Genomic DNA, 25,169 nt, shown 5'->3' on the forward strand with positions numbered 1-25,169 from the left:
TGAAAAATTTTTTCTTTGGTATTTTTTGGATTAAAGAAACTTCACAGTCAAAGTAGCACTGTTTTAATATTACAATATGCCGAATACTGGCATTACATTTTACTTATCAGCCCGTGAATAAGCCGAAAAAATTGAAATTAACACTTTTTGATTATTATTAAATAAAATTAACAAAAGAAAAGCCAAAAAATTAAGTAATTATTAGAAAGAATAAAAAGATAAATAAATAAATATGAAAATAAATTAAAAAAAACGAATAAAAGTAAATAAAAATAAAAAAAACCATAAAGATGCGCTGTGTCCGTATATGGGAAACTAATTTAGAATTACAAAGCCTCCTCTAATCCCATGGAGTTACGAGACCACCACCATCAGTCGTCATTTATCTGTTGATAATAATGATAGAGCGCCTGTTCATAATTCAGGTCAACGCGTAAATCATTTGATCGTTACAGGAAAATTACCGACATTCAGGTACTGTTAATCACATACTCACATAGATGTAGAATAATTAGATCCATTTAGTAAATTGCCGAGTGTTAAATAAACACCTTGTTGTATGTAAACAAACGAAAATCCATTTTCACAAAAAAAAATGTTTAACATGATAATGAGATTTTTCTCACACTTATTGCGTGAGGAAACAAGTATAAAAAAATTATGACTCACATGAGAAATTTTATCAAAATAGGGGAAAATAAATCCACTATCTATTTTACTTAAAACTATAAATTAAATTTTTCATAACTATAAAACATGAATATATCGATAACTCCGAGTCTTCGACTCGGAGTCATCGATTTCTTCATGTTTTATAATAATTAAAAATGACCGAGAGATAAAATCATTATCAATTCAATTATTATTTTCAAGAATTTTTAAATAATCGATTATTTTTAATAATTTTCGAAAAAGGTCTTTGACAGTTTTCAAATCCAATCCATTTGTTTACAATATTCAATTTTACCAAAATTTCAATTATTCGTAAATTCTGCAATTAAATATATATTAGAAAACAAAAACTTAAAATAATATAAAAAAAATTCAATTTAACTTTTTCAAAAAAATTAATTTTAATATCCAATTATTTCTAAGAATTCACGCTATATTGCTTTCAATATTCAATTATAATCTAAAATTTTATCTCAAATCCATTTTAAAATCAAGTTTAATTAGAAAATTCTACTAGAATTCAATTATTTAAATACAAAAAAAAAATTATTGAATAATTGCATGTTTTTTAAAATTGCATTCCCATTAAGAATTTTATCAACAAATTTTTAAGTAATTAAATTCTTTCGACGAATTTCAATAAAATTTTTAAGAATAATTACATTTTTCGAGAAATTCGATTAAAAATTTAAAATTGTACCAAAAATAATTAAAATTTTTTTAAACTAAAATTCTATAAATGCATTATTTTTAATAATTTTTGAAAAAGTTCTTTGGGAATTTTCAAAATCCTTTTTGTTCAATTCGATTTTACAAAATTTCAATTGTTCATAAATTCTTTAATTAAATATATATTAGAAAATAAAACTTCAAATAATTTTAAAAGAAATTGTTAATTAAACTTTCTCAACAAATTAATTCCACAGAATTGTTAGTTAAAAATGACAAATTCAGATTTTCGAAAATTTTAATTTGAAACCTTTTCAAAATTCAATTATTTCTAAAAATTCACGCTCTAATGCTTTTAATATTCAATTGTAATCTAAAATTTTTACTAAATTCCAATTTAAAATCAATGTTTATTAGAAAATTCTACTAGAATTAAATTATTTAAATATAAAAAAAAATATTTTGAATAATTGAATTCTCATAAAGAGTTTTATCAATAAATTTTTAAATAATTGAATTATTTTGACAAATTTTAATAAAAAAAAGAAAAATTTTTAAGAATAATTACACTCTTCGAGAAATTCCATTAAAATTGCATTAAAAATAATTGAAATTCAGCATTCAGTTCTATTATTTATGAAAATTATTGAATTCCTAAAAAGAGTTTTATTTATAAAAATAATTGAATCCCTGTAAAAATTTTATAATCGATGAAAATAATTGAATGATTGCGAAAAAATTTATAAAATATTTGTAAACACAGAAAAAAATATGTGTTAAATGTGTTGCGTGTAGTTTTCAGATGGTGTTGTTTTAACATAATTTTGGTGTTATTTTAACCCCATTTACCCTCTAGTGTTAATTTAACACACTCTATTGTTATTTTAACACCAGTGTAGTGTTAAAATCACACAGTGTCGGTTAAAAATGTTACGTGTAGTTTTAACACTACTTTTAGTGTTAAAATAACACTTCTTTTTTCCTGCGAATAATTGAAATTCTGTGAAATTTTTATTATTTTATGAAAATAATTAAAGGTTTGAGTAGAATTTTATTAAATTTTTTATAAATAATTGAATTATTTTGGAAAATTTTATTAAAATAGTAGATATTAAAAATCATTGAATTAAAGAAAATTTTTGAAAATAATTGAAATTTTGCCAAGAATTTTATTAAAGTTTTTGGAAATAATAGAATTTCGAAGAAGAATTTAATTATTTCAAAAGATAATTGAAATTTTAACGAGAATTTTTAAAAATTTTTGAACATTATTTAAATTTTTGCGAAGAATTTTATTACTTTTGAAAATAATTGAATGTCTGCAATCATTTGTAATTTGTCTAAAATTCTCCAAATTATATCGTACAATTTACAAACTTTTCTTCTTCTCTCAATCAAATTACGGACTTTATGGACCTTTGTCCGTAATATTTTGAGACAAATATTAATATTCGCAATCTTGGGTCAATATTGGGTCAGTATTGTCGATAAGATTATTGTTATTATTATTCCTAGCAATTATTATCATTACCATTTAAGTAATTAGTAAATTTTATTTTATTCATACTGAAAAATAGTTTTATTATTCGCAAGCTTGGGTCTGTATTTTTTTGTCCAAGATTGAAATTCTTTTGATTTTGTGTTATACGAGTGAGCTATTTTCTCATCCGCGGAAAAATTTCTCTCTCTTTTGCAGTTCCAGGGCGATTTTCTAACTTAGCGATCTCTCGTGAAACTGGTCCAGTTGCTCTTCGTTTCCATACTCGAACGGGAACGATTCCCCAGAGAGGTGAGATCGTTCCCACCTCATTCACCATTTTCCTGATGTCTGAGAGACGTATTTACATACGCCATTCCTCTGTGTCATCACCATCGAGCTATTTCAAGATTCAACCCCGTGACTATCGGAATTCAAAAGAAACGCTTTACTTTTCTTCTTCTTCTTCTTCTTCTTCTTCTTCTTCTTCTTCCTCCTCCTCTTCTTTTTCCATGTATAAAGAATATTCGATGAATACTCAACTTCTTTCTGCTTCTTCCTCTTTTTCTTTTTGAAAAGAAAGTTTTTACGTTTAACGTAGATTTTGATTTTTGATCAAAAACTAATTTCGTCGTGCGACTATTTTAAAGTCCAAAGGAAGAAATAATTTAATTTTATTGTTTATTTAAAACTTACAAAATTATAATTTATTTAATTATTTGATATTTAATAATAAATAACAAATAAGCAAGCGTATAAACTAAGAAAATATAATTAATAAACAACTAAATAGTACCAATAATAAATTATTTCAGTAAACAACTTATTTAAACAATCTATTTTCTTGCAAGTAGGAAATTAATACCAATGTGGATCAAATTGATAAAAAAAATTTGAATCAATTTATGATTTAATCTACATTTTTGGTATCAATTCGTTTTTTCCAACTTGATACTTTAAGTTAATACAAGTGTTTATTTAATTTATTTCGTAAATATTTTATTATTTAAATAAATTTATTATTTAAATAAATTTATTATTTAAATTTTCTTACTAAGTACCTATTTACTATTTTTTTAAAAATTCATTTTTCGTTTCAAAAAGAAATTAAAGCTACATAATGTAAAATATAAAGAGCAACTTTTATATAATATTATTGCCATATTTCAAAATACAGAGTGTCAGAAAAGTTTTTAAATTAAATTTCTCGTTGATTGCAGCAACACTCGAAAGTAATTTTCATTTGCCAAAATAGTTTCATTAGAAATTTATTTAATTAACAATCAACTCTCATATTATAGAGAAAAAGAGAGAGAGGAAGGGAGAGAGAGGGCAAGCAAAGAGGTAAAAAAAGGAAAAATTGGCCAAACTCATTATTCACGACTAAAAATACATCTCTGTCGAAACTTTAATTAGACGCGGGAACTTTTCGGTTTTCCCTTGGAACTTGAGAAATTTTTAGTTAATTAGTCTTCTTCTTCTTCGAAACATGGTTTTTAAGTTCCGAAGGGGGGGGGGGAGTCAGTTTGAACCCCCTCTTTACCTTTTCCGACCCCTATTATGGACGCAGAACGCATCTTGAAGAAAGTTATTTTTCGATATTTATTTTTTTTTTTTTTTGTATTTTCTTTTCGAGATTATCTTAATTTTTTAAATTTTTTATTTCTGTTCTGTAATTCGATTTTTATTCGACTTTTATTTTTTGATTCTCCCTAAGTTACTCAGGGTAAATTAATTAAAGTAATTAAACTTATATTCTAAATCATTGGTAAAACAGTTTCATAGTTTCATTATAAAATCCAAATTGCTTTTTTTTACCCCATATGGCTTTTTCACCCCACTCTATTCTACTATTAATAATTTACAATAGTAATATACTATTAATAATTTACAATAGTAATAATAATTTATTAGTTGTAATAAAAGTAGAAGTGGTAATTATTTGCTTAAATTTAGTAAATATAAGTAAAATCTGTAAAATAAAGAAAAAATAGGAATAAAAATTAAAAAATTAAAAATAGTAATAAAAATATAACAGTAGAAGCTCCCTTAAATTGGTGTATTATTATGAAAAGAGGAAATGAGGGGTTTCATGGGAATATGGGATAATATACACAGAGAATTGAAACTTACTTTATAAGAAAATATAGATGTCTATTAATTTGCAAGTCACTCGAGTATTGTATTGCACTAAAAGGGTGTGGTTGATACATAGAGGCTTTGGAACATTGAACTAAATTCACTGGAGATGAGCAGCTCGAGGCGTTGAAATGATATTCAAGTTGCTCTTGTTTGTTGTATTACGTCGACTATATTGTTACCAACTGAATATTTAATACTATAATTTTTAAACATTATTCCTTCTATTTATTATAATTCTTTAATACTAAAATACAAATTTTTTATTACTAATAATATAAAATTTATAATTTGATACTGAAATACAAACTTTTTATATTACTAATAATATAAATTTGCTATTTAAAATTTGCTACTTAAATTCTATTTAAACAATAAACAATTGAATTTATTTAATATTATATTCATTTTATTGAATAGGAAAAGAAAAAAAAGATATTTATTTTAAAAAAATAGAAGTAACAATTTTAAAGTTCCAAACGTTCAAATGAATTAGTTACCTTACTTCTCCATAAAATTAATATTTTTTAACCATAGTTTTGCGCTGAGTATAAAAAAAAATAATTTATAGTTACAAAATTCAAAATTTACTTTTTATTATTTTTAGTACAGTTGGTTTAATTTTTAAAAATAATTACACTGAAAAAATATTTTCTTCATTTGAACGTTCCAAATTTTTAGATGCTTTTTAGAAGCAGGAGAAAAGAAGAAAATATAATTAAATGGATAATTTATTTATAAAATTAAAATAAAAGGTGGTAAAAATAAATATAAATTAAATAAATAATAAAAAATTTTAATATAATTAATTGAACCAAAAAAAAACAAATAAAGAAATAAGAGTTTGTTTTAAATAAAAATTTAAATTCAATAAAATGAAAAACAAATAGGAAAGAATAAATAAATATAAATATAAATATGTGGAAAATAAAATACGAAATACAATAAATAGTGTAAAATAGTACAAAATAGTATAAAGTATTAAAATAAATAAAATTAACTAATTAAAATTAAATTAAAATAAATAAAATAATAGGTAGATAATAAAAAAATAATAAATTATAAATAAAATAAATGAAGGAAAAAATTAAATAATATTAAATATTATTTTATTTTCATTAAAAATATTATTTATATTATTTATTTATTATTAAATAAATATTTATTTTTACATATACATATATATGTAAAATTTCTATGAATATCTCCTGGCTTCTCATTAAATTTCTCTCCCCATTTTCATGAAACTGAAGTTACCAACGTTGATTCAACGAAAAACTTAAAAAAAAATTTTCTCAGGATACAAATTTTTCTTGTATATTTTTAACCCAAGTAAACCCTCTAAACCCTAAAATAAAAAAAACGTGGGAAAGTAGTGATTTTTATTCTTTTTTTTAATTTTTTCCAAAAATCACGAAATTTTAATTAAATTAATAGTTCCTCGACCCGGTAGTCATTTTTTTCTTTTGATAATTGTTTATTTTAAAATTAGACGCAATTTAAAAAAAATTTTATACGTTTCCAAATCGGGGAAAACAGTAATTTTGGTTTTTTTTGTCACGGATTTTTGGAAAATCCGAGCATTTCAAGTAATTTAATAATTCCTCGCCTCGGTAGTTACTTTTTTCTTTTGATAATTGTTTATTTTATTATTACACATTACTTAAACAAAATTTTAAGTAATTCCAAGTCGGGGAAAGCAGTGATTTTGAATTTTTTTTGTGTCACGAATTTTCCAAAAATTCCGAAATTTCATTTAAATTCATAATTCCTCGCCTCGGTAGTCATTTTTTTCTTTTGATAATTGTTTATTTTAACATTAGACGTTATTTTAAAAACATTTCAAGTGATTCCAAGTCGGGGAAAGTAGTGATTTTTATTTTGTTTATCGAATTTTTTTCAGAAATAACGAAATTTTAATTAAATTAATAGTTCCTCGACCCGGTAGTCATTTTTTCCTTTTGATAATTGTTTATTTTAATATTAGACGCAATTTAAAAAAAAATTGTACGTTTCCTAATCGGGGAAAACAGTAATTTTGGTTTTTTTGTCACGGATTTTTGGAAAATCCGGGAATTTTAAGTAATTTAATAATTTCCCCGCCTCGGTAGTTAATTTTTTCTTTTGATAATTGTTTATGTTAATATTACACGTTATTTAAGAAAAATTTTAAGTAATTCCAAGTCGGGGAAAGCAGTGATTTTGAATTTTTTTTGTGTCACGAATTTTCCAAAAATTCCGAAATTTCATTTAAATTCATAATTCCTCGCCTCAGTAGTCACTTTTTTCTTTTGATAATTGTTTATTTTGACATTAGACGTTATTTTAAAAAAATTTCAAGTGATTCCAAGTCGGGGAAAGCAGTGATATTTATTTTTTTTGTCGAATTTTTTTCCAAAAATCTTGGAATTTCAATAAAAAAACCAAAATCAGTGCTTTCCCCGACTTGGAACTACTTGGAATTTTTTTTAAATGGCACTCGACATTAGAATAAACAATTATCAAAAGAAAAAAATGACTACCGAGGCGAGGAATTATGAATTTAATTAAAATTTCGTGATTTTTGGAAAAAATTTGTCAAAAAAAAAAAATCACTTTTTTACCCACGTTTTTTTTATTTTAGGGTTTGGAGAGTTTACTTGGGTTAAAAATATACAAGAAAAATTTATATCCTGAGAAAATTTTTTTTTAAGTTTTTCGTTGAATCAACGTTGGTAACTTCAGATTCATCATTTTCTCTATTTCTCTCGTGCTCCATTTTTTCACTGTTTCAAGTCTAGCTATTCATTTCCCTTCAATTTCCTGAGCTTTTCAGGGTTCAAAGCTTAAGAATCCTTGGCAGGAACCTGACGAAGAAAGCATTATGTCTTGGATATGTCCTTTGAGGTTTTCGAAGATGGTTCGCTTCTTGAGCCACCGTTCAACTAGTAGAGAAGCACTAATTACTTTTCAAAATTTAAATATAGTGGAACTTTGGTTTTAACGAAGAGGCCAGCATCCCATTCACCTCCCACCATCCTCGCGCACCTTTCACTTCAAAGGGAAATTCAATTAAGTAGAAAATCTCCCGTCTTGAATCTTAATTATCTGGCGATAATAAATACATTTTATTTTTAAATACCGGAATACATTTTTTCTCTTTTTTTTAAAGGTATATTTTTTTAGAGAATTTTTGTATCAATATTTTGGAGAATTTGATCTTTTTCTTGAATTTATTCAGTCGATTTGATTCAATTGAACGGGAAAAGTTACTTTTGATGATGAATTTGTTATACTTTAATAATATTAACACTAATATTAATTAATAATTAAATTAATTAATACTAATATTAATTAAAGCTTACAATTCTTTTGTCTGATGAAAATTGTCGTTTATTAATAATTAATATTAAAATTACAATTAATATTAAAATACATTAAATTTAATAAATTTTATAGACATATTACGATTTTTGAATTATTAGCAATTCCGATTGATTCGCATTACTGTAAATTAAATACTAAAATAATTAATAAATATTGATAGATTAATAACGGACTCGGAAAATTTCGTCACAAATAATTAAATACCTGACGTTATTATAAGCTTTAATATTTAATAATATCGCAAAATTCTTGTGAAACGAGAAGAAAAAAATATATAGAATGAAGACGGATTTATCCTGTCAAGGAATATGTTCCTCGAGTGTAATCCTTTTTTGATCGATTAAGACCCAATTTATTCTAACCATTCGTTTTAATTCTCTCTTATATATCACATTATTTTTACCTCATCGCTTTTCTTAATTATCTTTCTTCATTTTTCTTCTTTATCGAATATAATTCCCCGAGTATTCTTTATACTACTTATTTCTGCATTTTTATGTTTGTACGAAAATAAAAATTCTTTTGTCTGACTTAAATAATTGTTTACTATTTGGAAAATTATTTTTTTCTTTTTTTGATTAAAAAAAAATCATTTAAATGGCAAAAATTATCAAGATGAAAAATAAATCTAAGAAATAAATTCTTTCGCGTGAATCATGCAAAAAATCGTTTGAAAATAATCGAAAGTTTATCAATAAAGAAAAAGCGAGAGCAATTAAATTAAATCCCACCACTGGAAAAATTCCCTCTAATCTTTTTTATATCTATGTCTAATATACAGATATAGATATTGAAAAGTTTGAAAACTGGTTTCTCGAAACAGAAAAGGCATTAAAGCACTTTTCTTTCTTGGAAAAGTGAAACGTGTCTGCCCAAGGGGGATCTATAAATCGCCTCGCGTCAGGTGCACACACTAAAAAGAAAGAGGCGGGAAATTATGAAAAATGCATTCTTTCTGTAGCAAAAAAAAAAAAAAAAAAAAAATAGAAAAAAATAAGAAGGAGAAAAAATAATAATAATCCTCATGAATATAAATTGTTCAGTCCTTTAGTCAGAAGGTTGCTTGCCCCAAAAAGGAAAAAATCTGATACAAAAGTTAAAAAGTTTGTGCTTTTTTTTTCTTTTCTTTTTTTTGAAACCGCGGGACGGTGAAATCCTAAAAAAGCGCAATGCAAAAGTTGCGATTTTTAATTATCATGGTTGGATGAAATAGAGGGAGAAAGAGAGAGAGAGGGTTGAGCACCTTGTCACACTGTAACATTTCGAGAGGGTTTTCTAACTTTCTTCGTCTCCTTTCTCTTCTTTCCTTTTTTTATCCTTTGACTTTCAACCCTTTGTTTTTTTCCTTCTCTCTCATTTTCTTTCTCTCTCTCTCACTCTCTCTTTCTTTTTTTCTCCCTCTCTCTCTCTCTCTCTCTATTTTTTCTCTCACTCTCTCTCCTTTTTCTCTCTCTCTCTCTCTCTCTCTCTCTTTTCCTTCCGACGATAAAGCATTAATTGTAGCGACCGGGTCCGTTCGTCTTCGGGACAAGGATTACAGTACTTCGTGCGCGACAGACCTTGTTAGTTCGGTAGTACAGCTTGTGCACTGGACTTTCTTTAATGAGCTTTAATTAACGTCAAAAACTTTATCTTGTTAAACTTCAAAAGATATATACCCTTTTCATTTTTTTTTTTAATGACTCCTGAAGGAAAAAATAAAAAAAATCATCAAAATTCGATTAGAAGTGCGAATTACCATTTTTTTATTTATTTGCAAATTTTTAAAAAATTTTTTTAAAATTTTTTGTTTTTGACTAATTAGTATTTTTGTAATTTAATCATTTAATTTCCCATTTTTTTCAATTTTAATTTTTATGTAGGTAAAATATTTATGTAAATAAAATTTGAATAATTTCTCAAGTTTATTTCAATTTTCATCGTTTATTATTTTAATTGTAGTTTAATATTAATAATTTACGAATTTTATTTTAATTTTAAATTTAATATAATTTTTCTAGTTTATTATTCTCCTTGTATTTTAATTGTAAAAATTTACTAAATTTATTTGATTTTAATTTTATTTTAATAAATTCTTATTTTTTAATTTTAATTTAATTTTTGTATTATTCACTATTTTATTTTTATTGTAAATTAATATTGATAATATTTTAACTATAATTTGATTTTAATAATTTTTTTAAGTTTACTCTAATTTAAATTATTATTTAATGATTCATTAATTTAATTTTAATAGTCATACAATTTTAAGAATTTAAGTTTATTTTAGTTTTAATTGAATTTTGTGAATTCGCTATTTTAATTGTAAATTAATGTTAATAATATTTTAACTATATTTATATCAAAAAGTAATTAACGAAAGTTGATTGGAAAATTTGTACATAGTTTGAAACGTGAACGTAATCAACTTGTAAAATTGATGGAAATAATAAATTTCAAATTTTAGTTGAACGTAAACGCAACTAATTTTTTCTTTAATTATAACTTTATGCAGTAATTTTACGACACTAATAGTTAATTTTCTACTGGTGAAAATAAAATTAGTGTGACAGTTTAGGCAAATTTTTTTTTTCAATTTCAGAGGTAAATGGAAATTCTAGTCTAATATATTCTATAAAGTTTGAAAATTCTCTCTCTGTAAATTAATTTTAATTTATTTATAATTTATAATCAAGAAATTTTCCAAAAAAAAAGGAAATCCAATTTTATCGAAATTAGAAATTGTTCACAAAATATTAATAGTTTTTTTAAGGATATCAAATTGGGACAAAAAACGAATCAAAAATGTTTGGAAGCAACTTTTTGATTCGTTTTTTGTCTCAATTTGATATCTTTAGAAAAACTATGTACTAATTATATTTTAAATAAATAATAGTCAATTGAAAATATAAATATTAATTAAAATATTAAACAAAAATGAAAAATATTTTCCACTGGTATAATTTTGATAAGTTAGAATTGACGTTGCTGGGAAATAAAGTCGTATCTTTGAAGTTTATAGTGGCAATAAAATATAATGCCTTTGGTAGCATATCCCTAATTTTGATGTAAGCCCAGTTGGAAAATGTATGCACCGTGTGATAAAGGAGAGCTTTCTCTCTTATTTATATATATATATATATATATATATATATATATATATATATATATATATATATATATATATATATATATATATATATATATATATAAACATATATATGCGGTAGAGAAAATGTCTCTCTCACTCTCTCGTTCTCTAGTTTCCATTTTGCTATTGATCACTCTCGTCGCAGTTGTCTGCAGCATCGCGCGCGTGACGACCGGTAAGGTAAAATAACACAACCCTCACGGAATAATAAATGAGGCACACGAAATACAGGAAGAAAGTGGAAAATAGTCAGCATCAAACTCTTAAAAGAAAAAGCGAACGATACTGCGAAACAAATATATAGAGAAAATGAAAAACAGAAAAAGAGAGGGAAACACTCTCTTTTTTTCCCCTCTGTACTTCTCTTCAAGTTAAGCGACCAGTTTAAAAGCGATGCGCGATTGGGAAATTTTACTTTCTTAGAGAACAATCGTTTTATACTCTTAGAAAAATAAAAAAAAAAAACTGTAAGAAAAAAAGAAACTTGAAAAAAACTCTTAGAAAATAAAATAGAAATTTATTTTTTAATTTAATGGAAAACCTTAATTTTCCCAAAAGTTTGTTGTTTGATAAAATAATAAAAGGGTAAAATAAGCATTTTTTGGAATGTAAACTTTGTACCTATAAAAATAGAAGTTTCTGTTTTTGTAAATAAAGGTTTTGATTGAAAAACTACTTCATGTTTTTGTCTGACCAAAATTTGCTTTAACTACTTAATTTCAGTCCCACTGGATTTACACAACTGTCTGACTTGAAACTTTTTATACTACTAGCAAAAAAAGAACAATTAACACTGCTCGAAATTGATAGAGTGGATTTTTTGTCACTTCGAATCATTATTGTCTGACTTTGATTTTTACTACTGAAACCCAAAGAAGAACTGCAAAAAAAAATATTTTGAATAAATTCTTTCCCTAGGCTAAATTATACTTTTAATAATTTCTTGCACCACTCGCTTAAAAATAGGTACCAAAAAGATATTTAAAAATTCATGTGTTTGAGCGAATAATTATTTTACAAGTATTTTTGTAAGTTACATTATATTTAAAAATTCAAACATTCCGTCTGACTAAAACTGTTTTTACTACTGCGAACTTTATTTGAAACGAATTTTAAAAATACAGTGACCGTAAGCGTCATTATTAATTGAAAAATTTGTAGAAATCTATATTTCAGTTATTGGAAAGTTATAAATATATCTTTAATTAAAAAATTACAGATATATTTTTAATTAAAAAATTAAGTAAAGAAATCATTTTCAATTTTACTAACGAATAACTTATTTTTATGTTACAGGTAAGAAAAGGGAAATATTATCTCTCGTCAAGAAAAATGGTACCGATATAAAAACGAATTTTTTTCAATCTATACTAAAGAGATTAGAAAGAAAATCGACTTAATTTCAAAAAGATTGGAAAACGTATAAATTTGGTGAGTTTAAATTTTGGCATCTTTTAAAAATTCAGTATTCCATTAAAAATTGATCAATTTTTAAGTAAAATTATTTGTCAAAGTTAAATTTTACTGCTGAACGTAATTGGCTTAAGGAAGATAGTTACGAGTCGTAATGAGATCATTATTCTATAGAATAACCTCTCTCTCTCTCTCTCTCTCTTTTTTCTCTCCCTCTCTCTTTCTTTCGCCACTTCCATTTAACACTTATACACATATATCTTTCACGATTCCCGGAAATCGTCAAAGTTATTTTTTTTCCTCTTTTTTTCCACTTGGTGGATCATACTTCATTATTTGTCCGTGACTTGTATAGAAGGAGTTTACACCGTAAGCCTTAAATATAAGCCTCCGCGAGCATAAACGGATATGCCTCCATGAGGATATACTTGCGTCTGCGCAAAGTGTTTGCCTGCAGCTGTGTTGTGAAAGAGTTTGCCTTGACCACGTGTTCGCGCAGGCGCAAATATATGCTCCTGGAGGTATATCCGTTTATGCGCGCGGAGGCTTATATTTAAGGCTTACGGTGTAAACTCCTTCTATGAAGGAGTTTACACCGTAAGCCTTAAATATAAGCCTCCGCGAGCATAAACGGATATGCCTCCATGAGCATATACTTGCGTCTGCGCAAAGTGTTTGCCTGCAGCTGTGTTGTGAAAGAGTTTGCCTTGACCAAGTGTTCGCTCAGGCGCAAATATATGCTCCTGGAGGTATATCCGTTTATGCGCGCGGAGGCTTATATTTAAGGCTTACGGTGTAAACTCCTTCATAATAATGTCGCAAAAGCGTAAATATTTTCTGTCTCTGAAAATAGATGTTTATTTTTTAATTAAGAAAACAAACGAATTGTGAATTATTATAATAGTTAATATTTTCGTTTATTTGAACAATTTCTTAACTTATAATTAATAATTGTTAATAAATAATAATATTAATAATAATAATAATAATAATAATAATATAATAATAATATAATAATAATACAGTTAATTAATAAGTCAATTGATTTAATTAATTACTTTACTTAATTATAAGTAAAACAATTAATAATTAACTTAATTATAAAAGAACTTATACATTATACAATGACGTTGTAAATACTCTTTAAATTTGAATTAGTGAAAATATTTACTAATTTGCTTTGGAATTAGTAAATTTTACTATTAAATAGTAATTTCTACCAATTTATTTATTAGTAAAATTTACTTAAAAAGCGAAAAGTCCTTTAAAAAAAAGCTCTTGAATTAGTAAATTTTATTAATAAGTAGTAATTTCTACTAGTTAAAATAAATTAATTCATCAATTAATTAAATTAAATTAAATTCATTAAATAATAAATTAATTAGTTCAAAAGCAGAAAGTCTTTTGAAAATAAGCTTTTGAATTACCTAGTAAATTTTATTAGTAAATACTAAATAGTAATTTCTACTAATTCATAAGTAAAATTTATTAATCCATAAACAAAAAGTCCTTTAAAAAAAGTTCTTGAATTAGTAAATGTCACTAATAAATAGTAATTTCTAATAATTTATTAGTAAAATTTACTAATTTGAAAGCAAAAAGGCCTTTGAAAGAAAAGCTTTTGAATTAGTAAATTTTATTAATAAATAGTAATTTTTCCTAATTTATTAGTAAAATTTTCTAATTCAAAAGCAAAAGTCCTTTGATGAAAAAACTTTTAAATTAGTAAATTTTACTAAAAAATATTAATTTCTAATAATTTATTAGTAAAATTTACTAATTTTAAAAGCAAAAAGTCCTTTGAAAATAAATCTCGTGAATTACCTAGTAAATTTTATTAATAAATAATCTTTTTTACTAATTTATTATAAAAAATAAAAATTTGAAAAATTTATTTACTATAAAATTTACAAATTCAAAAACAGAAAGTCAATCACTAATTCAAATTAATAGACATTTTCATTTACCAATTCCATTTTAGAGAGAGAGAGTTATTGTAAGCTGAAACATTTATTTTTTCATTTTTCCATTTTCGAAAATAGTTTTTCGCGACAATTCTTTATTTTCTATAGTTTGGAATTTTAATTCCTTGGAAATTGGAAAATTAATTCCAGTTGTTGAAAAATCGATTAGCGAGACATATATTTTTATTACAAAGAAAATAATAGCCGATAACAATTTATATAAACTGACAATCGTTTGTGATTCTTTTCGATTTTCTATGTAGGTTTACGTGAATATTGTATAAAATTCATTCACGTACACAAATATATATGTTTATAGATACGTATAATATATATATGTAGTGTCAATTCTCTCTTTTGAATGCAAAATGAAATAGAATGAAGTTCCAATTTTTGTTTGTAGTAGGATATAATCGAATTTTTTTCTCTTTTGCTTTCCTCTTCGTTTTTTTTTTTTTTTTTTGTTCAACGCTTGCGAGAATATAATATTTGCATATTTGAATACTACACGGGATTTAAGAGTAATTTCCATGGGTGCAGATTGTGTGTGCAAGTTGTACAAGGAACATTGCAGCGCGCGGGTATATCGATTGTCAATACAATTCAGGACATACCTTTCTGGAAGTGACGTTTATTGTCCCACGTTACTTCACGTACTTCTCTCTCTGTTTCTCTCTCTCTCTCTCCCTTATCTCTAAACTAAACCACCCACTATCACTATTCACTTCAAATTTTACATCTCCATCGCTTCGATTTGTCTTTCTTATTTCTTATTTTTGCCATGAGTGTATTTGTATACAATTCATAAATTTTACATTTTCTGTTGAAATTTTTTTTCTTTATTTTTTTTTTAAGATTTTTTTCTCTCTGCAGCATTGAAATTTAAAAAATGTTTTTTTTTCCGTTTGTATTGAATTCTTTTTGTAGTCCTTTACAGTGAAGGGTATTTTACGTTTTTGTTTGTAATTTTAATTACTTCTTTTGTTTCTAGTTTTGTATGTTAATTTTTTTTATACCATATTTTACGAAGTTGAAGTCCACAACGTTTATCAACGAAAAAAATTAATTTAATACATTCAAGTATTATTTTTAATTTAATATTTAATTGTAAAATAATTATTATCAAAATATAAACATCAATTTTTTTTTCTAAATATTTTTATGACAATATTGCTGCGTATTTTTAATTAATTTACTAAGTAAACAATTTTTTTTCGTTGATCAACGTTGTGGACTTCAACTTGGTCATATTTTCCATTTTTATTTTTAGTTACCATTATTTTTTTATGGTTTTAATGTTCAACGTAGAAAAAAGAAAAAAAAATTAAAAATTACAAGGGGAATCGAACCCACTACCCACGCGCCTCTAGTCCAACGGTTTAACCACTTGGCTACGACACTCATGAATATTCATTTTAACTTCCAATTTTATTTTGTCAATTTTCGTCCAATTCTTTCAAACTGTTTTAAATTTTTAATATTAAATGGAAAAAAGTAAAGAAAATAGTGGAGAATAGTTTATTTAAATATGGAATAGCGTTAATTTTTTTCCCTTTTTATTGAAAATTTTTTACTTTAGGAATATTTTCTCGCTTTTATTTTCGTTTCTTTTCTTGTTTCTGTACTTTTATGAATTTTAATTTTTGTAATTTTAGTTAGTTTTAGTTGAGATTATTTTACTTAGTTGTTTCGTTCGATTTTTTGGGGATTTTAATTTTTATCAATTAGTAGTAAAAGTAATAAATAAATGTAAAAAATAATAAAATAAATGAATAATAAAGCAATATTATTATTAAATTATTATATTATTTTCGAAGTAAACAATGAATAATAAAAAAATTTTAATAATTTTAATAATAGAATTTATTTTTTATTAAAATTTTTTTCATTAAAAATACTTTTCCCCTAGGTGTAAATTTGTTTTTCAATTTTATTTGCGAAACTTCCGTCAAAGGGTCATCGAATACTGCATGTCTATATCTATTTGTTAGTTTCCTATGTAGTTCAATTAGTATTCTCCAACACACAATTCAATTTGAAGATTCTTGTTTGTTGGCTCTTCTCTCTTGAACTATATATATATATATATATATGTATATACATAAGACCTTGGATATTTCTCCATATAAGGTCTTGGGATATATTCACTGAGTCGCGATAGTAAATTTAATCCAGAGGAAGAGAGTGTGAGAGAGAGGGAGGAAGCTTCAAACATCATTCGGTCCAGGTTTGCAGAACGGAATGCAACCAGGGGAAAGTCAAAGCTAAAACTTCTCCATTGTCAGCACTAAGTTATTACATAGTTGACGGTTACTGTAATTTCGAGGTCAAAACTTTCACATAGTCATTCTCACAAAACTGGACCATTAATTCTAAAATCCATTTAATTTTCGATACATATTACACAATTTTAATTTATTTTCATTTTTAAATTAGCAAAAAAAGGGATTTTTTAAATTTGAACTTGAATATTTAATAATTATTCTTTTTTCGATTAATTTAATTCAGTGGGATCTTTCTTTTAGTGGGTGTGATTTTTATTTAGCAAAATTTTTATTTCGTAGAATTTTTATTTCAGGGGATTTCTCTTTAATTGTATTTTAAATAACTGAAATATTTATTTGTCCGAAATGCAATTTGTTAGAATTGTTATTTTCCTGAATTTTCATTAAACAGAATTTTTATTTTCTGAAATATTTTGAATAAAATTTTGAAAAAATTCGGCCCAATTGAATTCGATTAAAAATTTGTCTTAATAAAAGTTCTTGTTGATAAAAATTCGGCACTATAAAAATTTCTTTTGACAAAAATTCCTCCCAATAAATAATTCTCTTCAATTAAAAATTCAATTAATTAAAAATTCGCAATCCCATTGAAAATTCCATCTAATTAACATACCCACTTAAATATACATAGAAATTCGTTTTGGATATAAAAAAGACTTAATTGAATTAAAAAAAAATTTCCACTAATGTAAATTTTAAATGGAAATTCCTCTAAATAGAAAATTAGGTTAATGTTTCAAAAATAAATTCAGAGAAATAATAAGTATTCACCGGTGCATTACTTAGTGAATAAAAATGTAAATGATGAAATCTTGATGAGATAAAAAAGCAAAAATGTTAAAAGAAAAAAAAAAAGAGGAAGCGAAAAAAAAGTAATTGAAGCCAGTTGCCGAGATGGAGCCTAAAATACGCAAATCTGAGAGCTCAGTCGCGCGGTGTGGGGAATTTGCATGAATAAGCAATATTGACACTGCTTGTCTTCCAAGGGCCTGAGCAACGTGAACAATATGGAGGTTGATGTCAAACCACAAGACCCGTGGTGTAAGACAATTCCTCTTGAAACACGATATGCGATCTATATATATATCACATACATTGCAACTGAAATGCAATTTCACTCTCTAGGAAAACAGCAACAAAATACAAGTATTTTCATTTATTTGCGTTTTTCGAAAAAAAAAAAATATTTATACCAAATCAATTCCTGGAAAATCGGTCAAGGAAACCTGTAATGAAAGAAAAATAATATTCGAAAATATACAGAAACAGATAATTAAAAAAAATCTTCCCAAAAATTGGTCAATTATCAATTTGGAAAATTTCTGAAAATCAAAAAGATAATTAAACAAAAATTGTTCGTAGTCATTAAATTAAATTTTTTAAGTGTATTTTCTCCTTATTATTAATTAATATTTACTGAAATTAACAATATTAACTAATGTCAGCTATTAATAATAATTATTACTCAGCTAATATTGTTAATATTAATAATTAATAATTCAAATAGTAATATCACAATTTTTCTATGAACATCAAATTCAAATAAAAAAAACCTATCAACATTTTCCTGATGCAAAGTTCTGATAGGTTTTTACTCTCAATTTGATATTCGAAAAAAAACTATGATTAACCAATGAAATAATTTTTATTAACTAATTAATTTCTTTCCGTTGGAATTAAAAAAAAATTTTGCTAAAAAGTTAGATGTGAAATTATTTTTATTATTATTATTATTATTATTATTGGAGATTCGTAAATGGAAAGCGATCGTAATTCGTCACGCATGGACTCGTGAGAAAACGGGAACCCCGCCTTTTTGATATGAGAGAATCTTTAACTGTTACCAACTTACTCCCTTCATTATCGTGACACGGTTGAAATGCTCGACTATATATATAAAAGGTATGCACCGAGTGCACATGTTTCCTGTCAACGACTACGGAATCTTTAACTAACTCGGCAATTTTAAATTGTATAATTAGAGGAGAGAATTTCGCATACATATAAAGTATGCTAGCTCTCCTTTAAAATCAAAGTTTCATTATTATCACATTAAATTTAATATTCCCGCGATCTGTATAATAATTTAAATTACCTCTTGAAAAAAAATTCTCAAATATTAGAAAATTAGAATTAGTAAATTAATTAATTTTAATTATTATTTTTTTTTTTTTTGCGAATCATGGAAAATAATTTAGAAATTTGTTTCTCAGTGACCTTCTCGGATTTTTTTTTGGTGGAAAATTTTTAATTAAAATTATTTATTTACACAATAATTATTCTATTTCACTGTTCACTTAAAAGTAGGTATCAAATTGCAAAAAATTGTTATATAAAATAAAAATGTGTATCAGATAAAAGTTGATTCCAATTTTTGGTATCAATTTGATACTTTGAAGACAACTGCAATTTTTATTGAATTATCACTATTTTTGTTATTATTACTTTTTTGTTATTATCAGTATTTTATATTTTTATTATTATTATTATTATTATTATTATTATTATTATTATTATTATTATTTTAGTATAATATTATTAATTTTATTATTAGGAACTATAATTATTATACATTTTGTCGTTTTTATTTATTTATTTATTTATTTATTTATTTATTTATTTACATATTAACGAGCAGTAATTATTGTCACTATACAAGAATTAAAAAAAGAGTGGTGGAATAATATTTTTCTTTTATATATGACGACGAAGAAAAATTGCAGCAATTTTTACAAAAACGAGATAAATGAATTTTTGAAAATCGATTTTAAGTATAATTTTTAAAATAATGAAAATATATTTTATCAAAAGGTCGAGACAAAAAAGCAAAAGATAATTAAATTAAAAACTATAAATAATTCGAATATAGGACAGAAATAAATTTTCTTTCATTGGCACAAGAGTAATTTAATAAACAAGTCTAGATTTTTTGTTACTCATTTTTCTGTCGAATGTAATTTTAGTACTTATATTCACACATGTTTTTAAATTATTAACATTTGAAAGTGGATATGTTTTAAAAAATTGTGCTATATTCTCAAAATTAAAATAGAACATCAATAAAATTTACAAAAATAAAGAGAAAATGCCAAGAAAAAAAATGCCTGGACTTTGATAAAAATAACAAAGTTTGACATTATAATAGGAAAATATAAAAATAATTAGAAACGGTTCTAGAAATTTCTGTGGTATGAATAGAAATAATAATAATAATAGCTAAGGGTTGCCTCGATAACGTATGCTGAATAACCTTTCGAGTAATTTAATTAGTAACTTTAGTTTGAATAGTGTGCCTTCTATTTATTTAGCATTTAATAACCCTTAGACTTAACTCCTAAGAAAATACTCCACTCTGCCTTATATGTATGCTGGAAATTTCTCCAAAAATAGTCATTCAATTCAATATTCAAATTTTCATTATCTTTTTTCGTTATCTTTTAATTTTATTTACTTTTCAATTTTCTTCATTTTCATTGCATTTTTTATTTCCTTGTTTTATATTTTCTTTACTTTTCTATTTTCTTCATTTTCTTTGCTCTTATAGTTTATTCATTTTATTAATTTCTTTATTTCATTGTTTACTCTATTTTTTATTGGCTTTATTTCTCTATTTTCATTATTTTTCTATTTTCTTCTTTTTCTTTACTTTTCTTTACTTTTCTTTACTTTTCTGTTTTCTCTATTATCTTCATTTTCTTTGCTTTTATAGTTTATTTATTTTATTAATTTTTTAATTAAAAATAAAAAAAGGAGAAAAAGGGAAAAGATAAAAAGATAAAGACAGGTAAAAATAATTTGAGTAAAATACAAATTGAGAAGTAAAAAAAGTAGAAAAAAAATAAAAGAAGGAATTTTCTATTTCTTCTTCGTTTTCTGTAATTTTCATTTCGAAAAATCCCCCCCCCCCCCTCCCTTCCAAAAAAAATTGAATACAAAATTCATGAATCATAAATCGTCAAATGAAATTAAAAAGAGAAAAAAAACCAAATGAATCATTAATTAATTTCATTGAGTAATTATTTTCTTGGGAGAGGAATGAAAAAAAGGAGGACCGTACGCATAATCGAATCTTGAGAATATGCGAGCTTTAAATTGATCTAATTAGCGAGTCAATTCGTGAAGTCTATTTTAATGATACAGATTGTCGGTAATAATGTGTATTATGGTCATGAATGCTCTTCATTTCGCACAGAGGCGCACATCATCCCCTCGAGTCGCATCTTTCACTCACTCATACATACACACACACAAACACAAAATACAAACACAAAAGAGACGCAATCGCGGGCCAAAGATCATGCGTGACGTCGACCGTAAACATCCATTATCAACTCAACCCATCCCTCTTCAATGTCCTGTCCTTCCTGGAGAGAGTAGCACATATATAACCGCTGAATATCTCAACAGGAAGAAACATTCTCCCCCCTCACACACAATTAAATTCCCCCTTTTTTACCCCCCTGTACGACTAATTAAGAAATATCTTTCGAATTTGTGTTTGAAATTAAAAGTATTCATTAGTTTCTTTATTTAGAATATTTTTAATTCAAAAAATTGAATATTAATTTTAATTAAATAATTAATTCATTTTTTTAATTATCGAAAAATTAATAATAATAACTAGCATAACTATACGCGCACTTGAAATTTTCATTGTCATTGTTACATTAAAAGATTTTCTTTTAAAATAAAATAAAAAGGGTTCATTTTTTAAAAAATCTTTCAAAAAATAAATAATTAAAAAAATTTCTAACAGTTTTTCTTTAAATTCAAAGAAAAATAAGAATTATTTGAATAACTTCGTTTAGAAATTGCCAAGATATTTCTAAATGAATGTAAAATATTTTTGATTAAATAATTGAATTTTCGAGTACCACTGGAACAATCCTGGTAATATAAATTTAATTCTAAACTTTATTAAAATTCAATTATTTTTCAAATTTTCAATTAAAATTCTAATTTCAACTCTAATTCTAATTCTAAAAATTAATTTGAAAATATGTAAACAAATAAAATTCATTGAAATCTAAAATTTATTATTTTATTTAATTACAATTTTTAAAGACGCAAATTTCTTGAGAATTTCTAAATTAAATTATTCAAAACATCAATACTTTTTGTTAAACAAAAATTTAAAAACTTAATATTTTTTTCACAGGAATTAAAATTTTAATGAAAAATATTTTGAAATTTAATTATTTCTAAAAATTTCAGCTATAATTCTTCCAAAATTTAAATATTTATTTTTTAAACAAAATAAGACTACATTTCAATTGTTCCTTTTTTTAGAATTTCTGTGAATAAAATTATTCAAAAAATTAAGAATTTTTAAAGAAAAATAGTGTAGTTAATAGGTAATTTATTTAAAAAATAAAAATTTAAATATTTTTATACTTTTACTTGTTGTTTTCCTTAAATTTTTAATGAATTTAGTTTAAAAATTATTTAAAATTTAATTAATTCCTAAAATTTCTGTTATAACACTTTAAATATTCAATTATTTTCTAAAATTTTAACTGATTTTTTTTTAAATCGATTCCTATCAGAATTTAATTATTTAAATGGAATGATTTTTGTAAGTTCACAAAATAATGTATTTTCAAAAATACTATTATATTTATCGATAATTTTTAAAGATGAAAGAATATAAAATTCTTTAAAATATAAAATTTATTTTAATTAAATTTTACAAAATTTCCAATTGTATCAATTTTTTTTTAAACTTATTTTCGGGAATTCAAGAATATCTTCAAAAATTTTAATAACTATTTTTACTCTAATTATCTTTACGTACGTTCACTTTTTTTATCTATTCCCTTTTTTCTACATTTTTCTCCTTTTTTTTACTTTTTTTAAACTTTTACATCTATGATATATTTTACGCTGTGAATATTATTATAGGAAATAAAAGTGCAAAGTACTTTTGGAATAAAATATAAATTCTCTCCTAACCCCCCTCAAAAAAAAAAATTTCGATATCCTAAAGTAGTGAAGAATCATTTTACAGCGTTGACATAAAATATTTGACGACAAGAGGGAGAGAGAAAGAGTGTGTGTGTGTGTGTGTGTGTCAAACTATGTTAACTGAAATAAAGGATTTTTATCGTTCTAAAAAAAGCTGATTTTTCAAAAATTCACCTTCTTCTAAAGAGCTAAATTCAATAAATTGTGTCAGGTAGAGAACAATTTTCAGTTTAATTAAAAGACAATGTTGGAAATATTTTATGAGAAGAAAATCAATTTTAAATTTTAATATACGTATTATTATATTATTGTAAAATTGTAATATAAACTATGTCATATTAATTAATAATGTCACATTCACTTTACTAGCCACAGTATAGTTGAATTTTTAGAAAAAAATTTTTTCAATGCAATATTAAGAAATATTCCATTAAATTAATTGACCTAAAAAAATGTCTTTAGGTACTGACATGTCATTTAAGAAAATAATTTACGTTGAAAATAATTATCAGAAATTTTTTATAAGAATATATTTAAAAAATATAAGTAATGACACAAAATCAATATTATTTAATTGTATAATAGTATCAAAAATTAGAAACTCTTGATGACAGAAAATCAGTTTTCTGATAATAGAGAAATCATAAGTGATTCTAAAATAGAAATTTATTGATCGATTTGTAAATTTAATGAAAGGATGAAAAAAATGTCTAATTGTCTATTTAATTAAAAACTATTTTAATTTTCCAATGATTTCAGTAATTGAAAATAATATTTTTATTATTTAAATAAAGTAAAAAATACTATGGCTATCTTAAGAATTGTTAAAAAAAGTATTTTACAAAAAATTCCAATAAATTCAAAGGAAAAAATATTTTTTTTCCGGAAGTAATTTCTATAAGTACTGAAAAATTTAATTTCAATATTGCGTCGATTTTCTCAAATGAAGAAATTTCGCATCACGTTGTTTAAAAGAGGTAAAGAAATAAAAAAAAAACTGCTCAAACCAACAGAGTTGTTCAAGGAACTCGAAAAGAAAAGAGAGAAAGAGAGAGAAAATGTGTGCGTAAGAGTGCAAACTCTAAAAGTGCCCAATGGAAAATTGAAAGTGGGAGTTGAAGTAAGTTTCATTAACAGCAGAGGGTGTCGCTTGCCAACTTTTTAAATTACATTCGACATCTTAAAGTAGAACAAAGACTTTTGGAGACAGAAACGTGAATAGTTGTTTTCATTTTGACCGATTTTTCTATTCTATTTACTTTCTTTTTGCCGCAACACATTTGCCCTGAATTTGAAAAAACAAAACAAGGAAAAAAATAATTTTTCCTTCAAAATTATCAATACAAAAATTTTTTCTATATTTTTTTCACTCAGTAGTAAAAGGCAATATTTGTAAGCCAAATTGTAGTTTTTTCTTAGTAGTGAAGGCAAGTAAAAGGTCAGACGATTTTGTAATTTTCCCCTCAGTTGTAAAAGTCAATGACGAAAAAACAAAATTCTAAAGTAGTAGAAACGAGATTATTTTTTGTATCAGTAGTACGAGAAAGTATAGGCCAGACAATGGAAATAATTTTGCCTTTAGTAGTAAAAGTCAGTAATGGACAAACAGAAATCGATAGTCTTTTTTTATCACTAGTAAAAACTACTACACTTTAGACAATTTTTGTATTTTTTTGCATTAGTAGTGCAAAATTTTTTTCATTAGTAGTTCGAGAACGTAACAGTCAGACAAACCAATTTTGTCCCAAGTAGTGAAAGGCAATATCGATCAGACAGAACTTTTCTACCTTTTGTATTGTTTGCTTTATATTATTCATAAATTTGTTGTTTGTTGTTGAATAAAAAAGTTAGTATTAAATAGAAATAAAAATATTTTTATTTTAAAGAAATAAAAATATTTTTTATTTTTTAGTAAAAATATTTTTATTTTAAGGAAATAAAAGCTTTTATATTTTTTATTTAAATTATTTTTTTAACCTAAAATCGTATTAACGAAGCGAACGTGAACACTTTCTTCCTCGAATCTAAAAGACAAGAGGAGAAAGAAAAAGAGAAAAAAAGAGAGGAGGTAAATTTTAGAAAATCATGGA

The 25,169-nt window shown here is 24.4% G+C and overlaps 1 protein-coding gene and 1 long non-coding RNA gene across 5 annotated transcripts in view; both read left to right on the forward strand.

Moving 5' to 3' along the window:
* Positions 1–25,169, forward strand: part of LOC122506987 (fasciclin-3) — a 545,181-nt gene that overhangs the window by 318,966 nt on the left and 201,046 nt on the right. The gene's annotated exons all lie outside the window — the stretch shown is intronic.
* LOC122507061 overlaps positions 1–25,169 on the forward strand; it is a 137,594-nt gene that overhangs the window by 949 nt on the left and 111,476 nt on the right. Inside the window, exon 2 of the long non-coding RNA XR_006302080.1 lies at positions 12,750–12,884. This is a non-coding gene — a long non-coding RNA (uncharacterized LOC122507061). The remainder of the gene's footprint in view (positions 1–12,749; positions 12,885–25,169) is intronic.

This window comes from Leptopilina heterotoma, unplaced genomic scaffold (assembly GCF_015476425.1).
Source record: "Leptopilina heterotoma isolate Lh14 unplaced genomic scaffold, ASM1547642v1 Lhet_114, whole genome shotgun sequence".
NCBI lineage: Eukaryota > Metazoa > Arthropoda > Insecta > Hymenoptera > Figitidae > Leptopilina > Leptopilina heterotoma.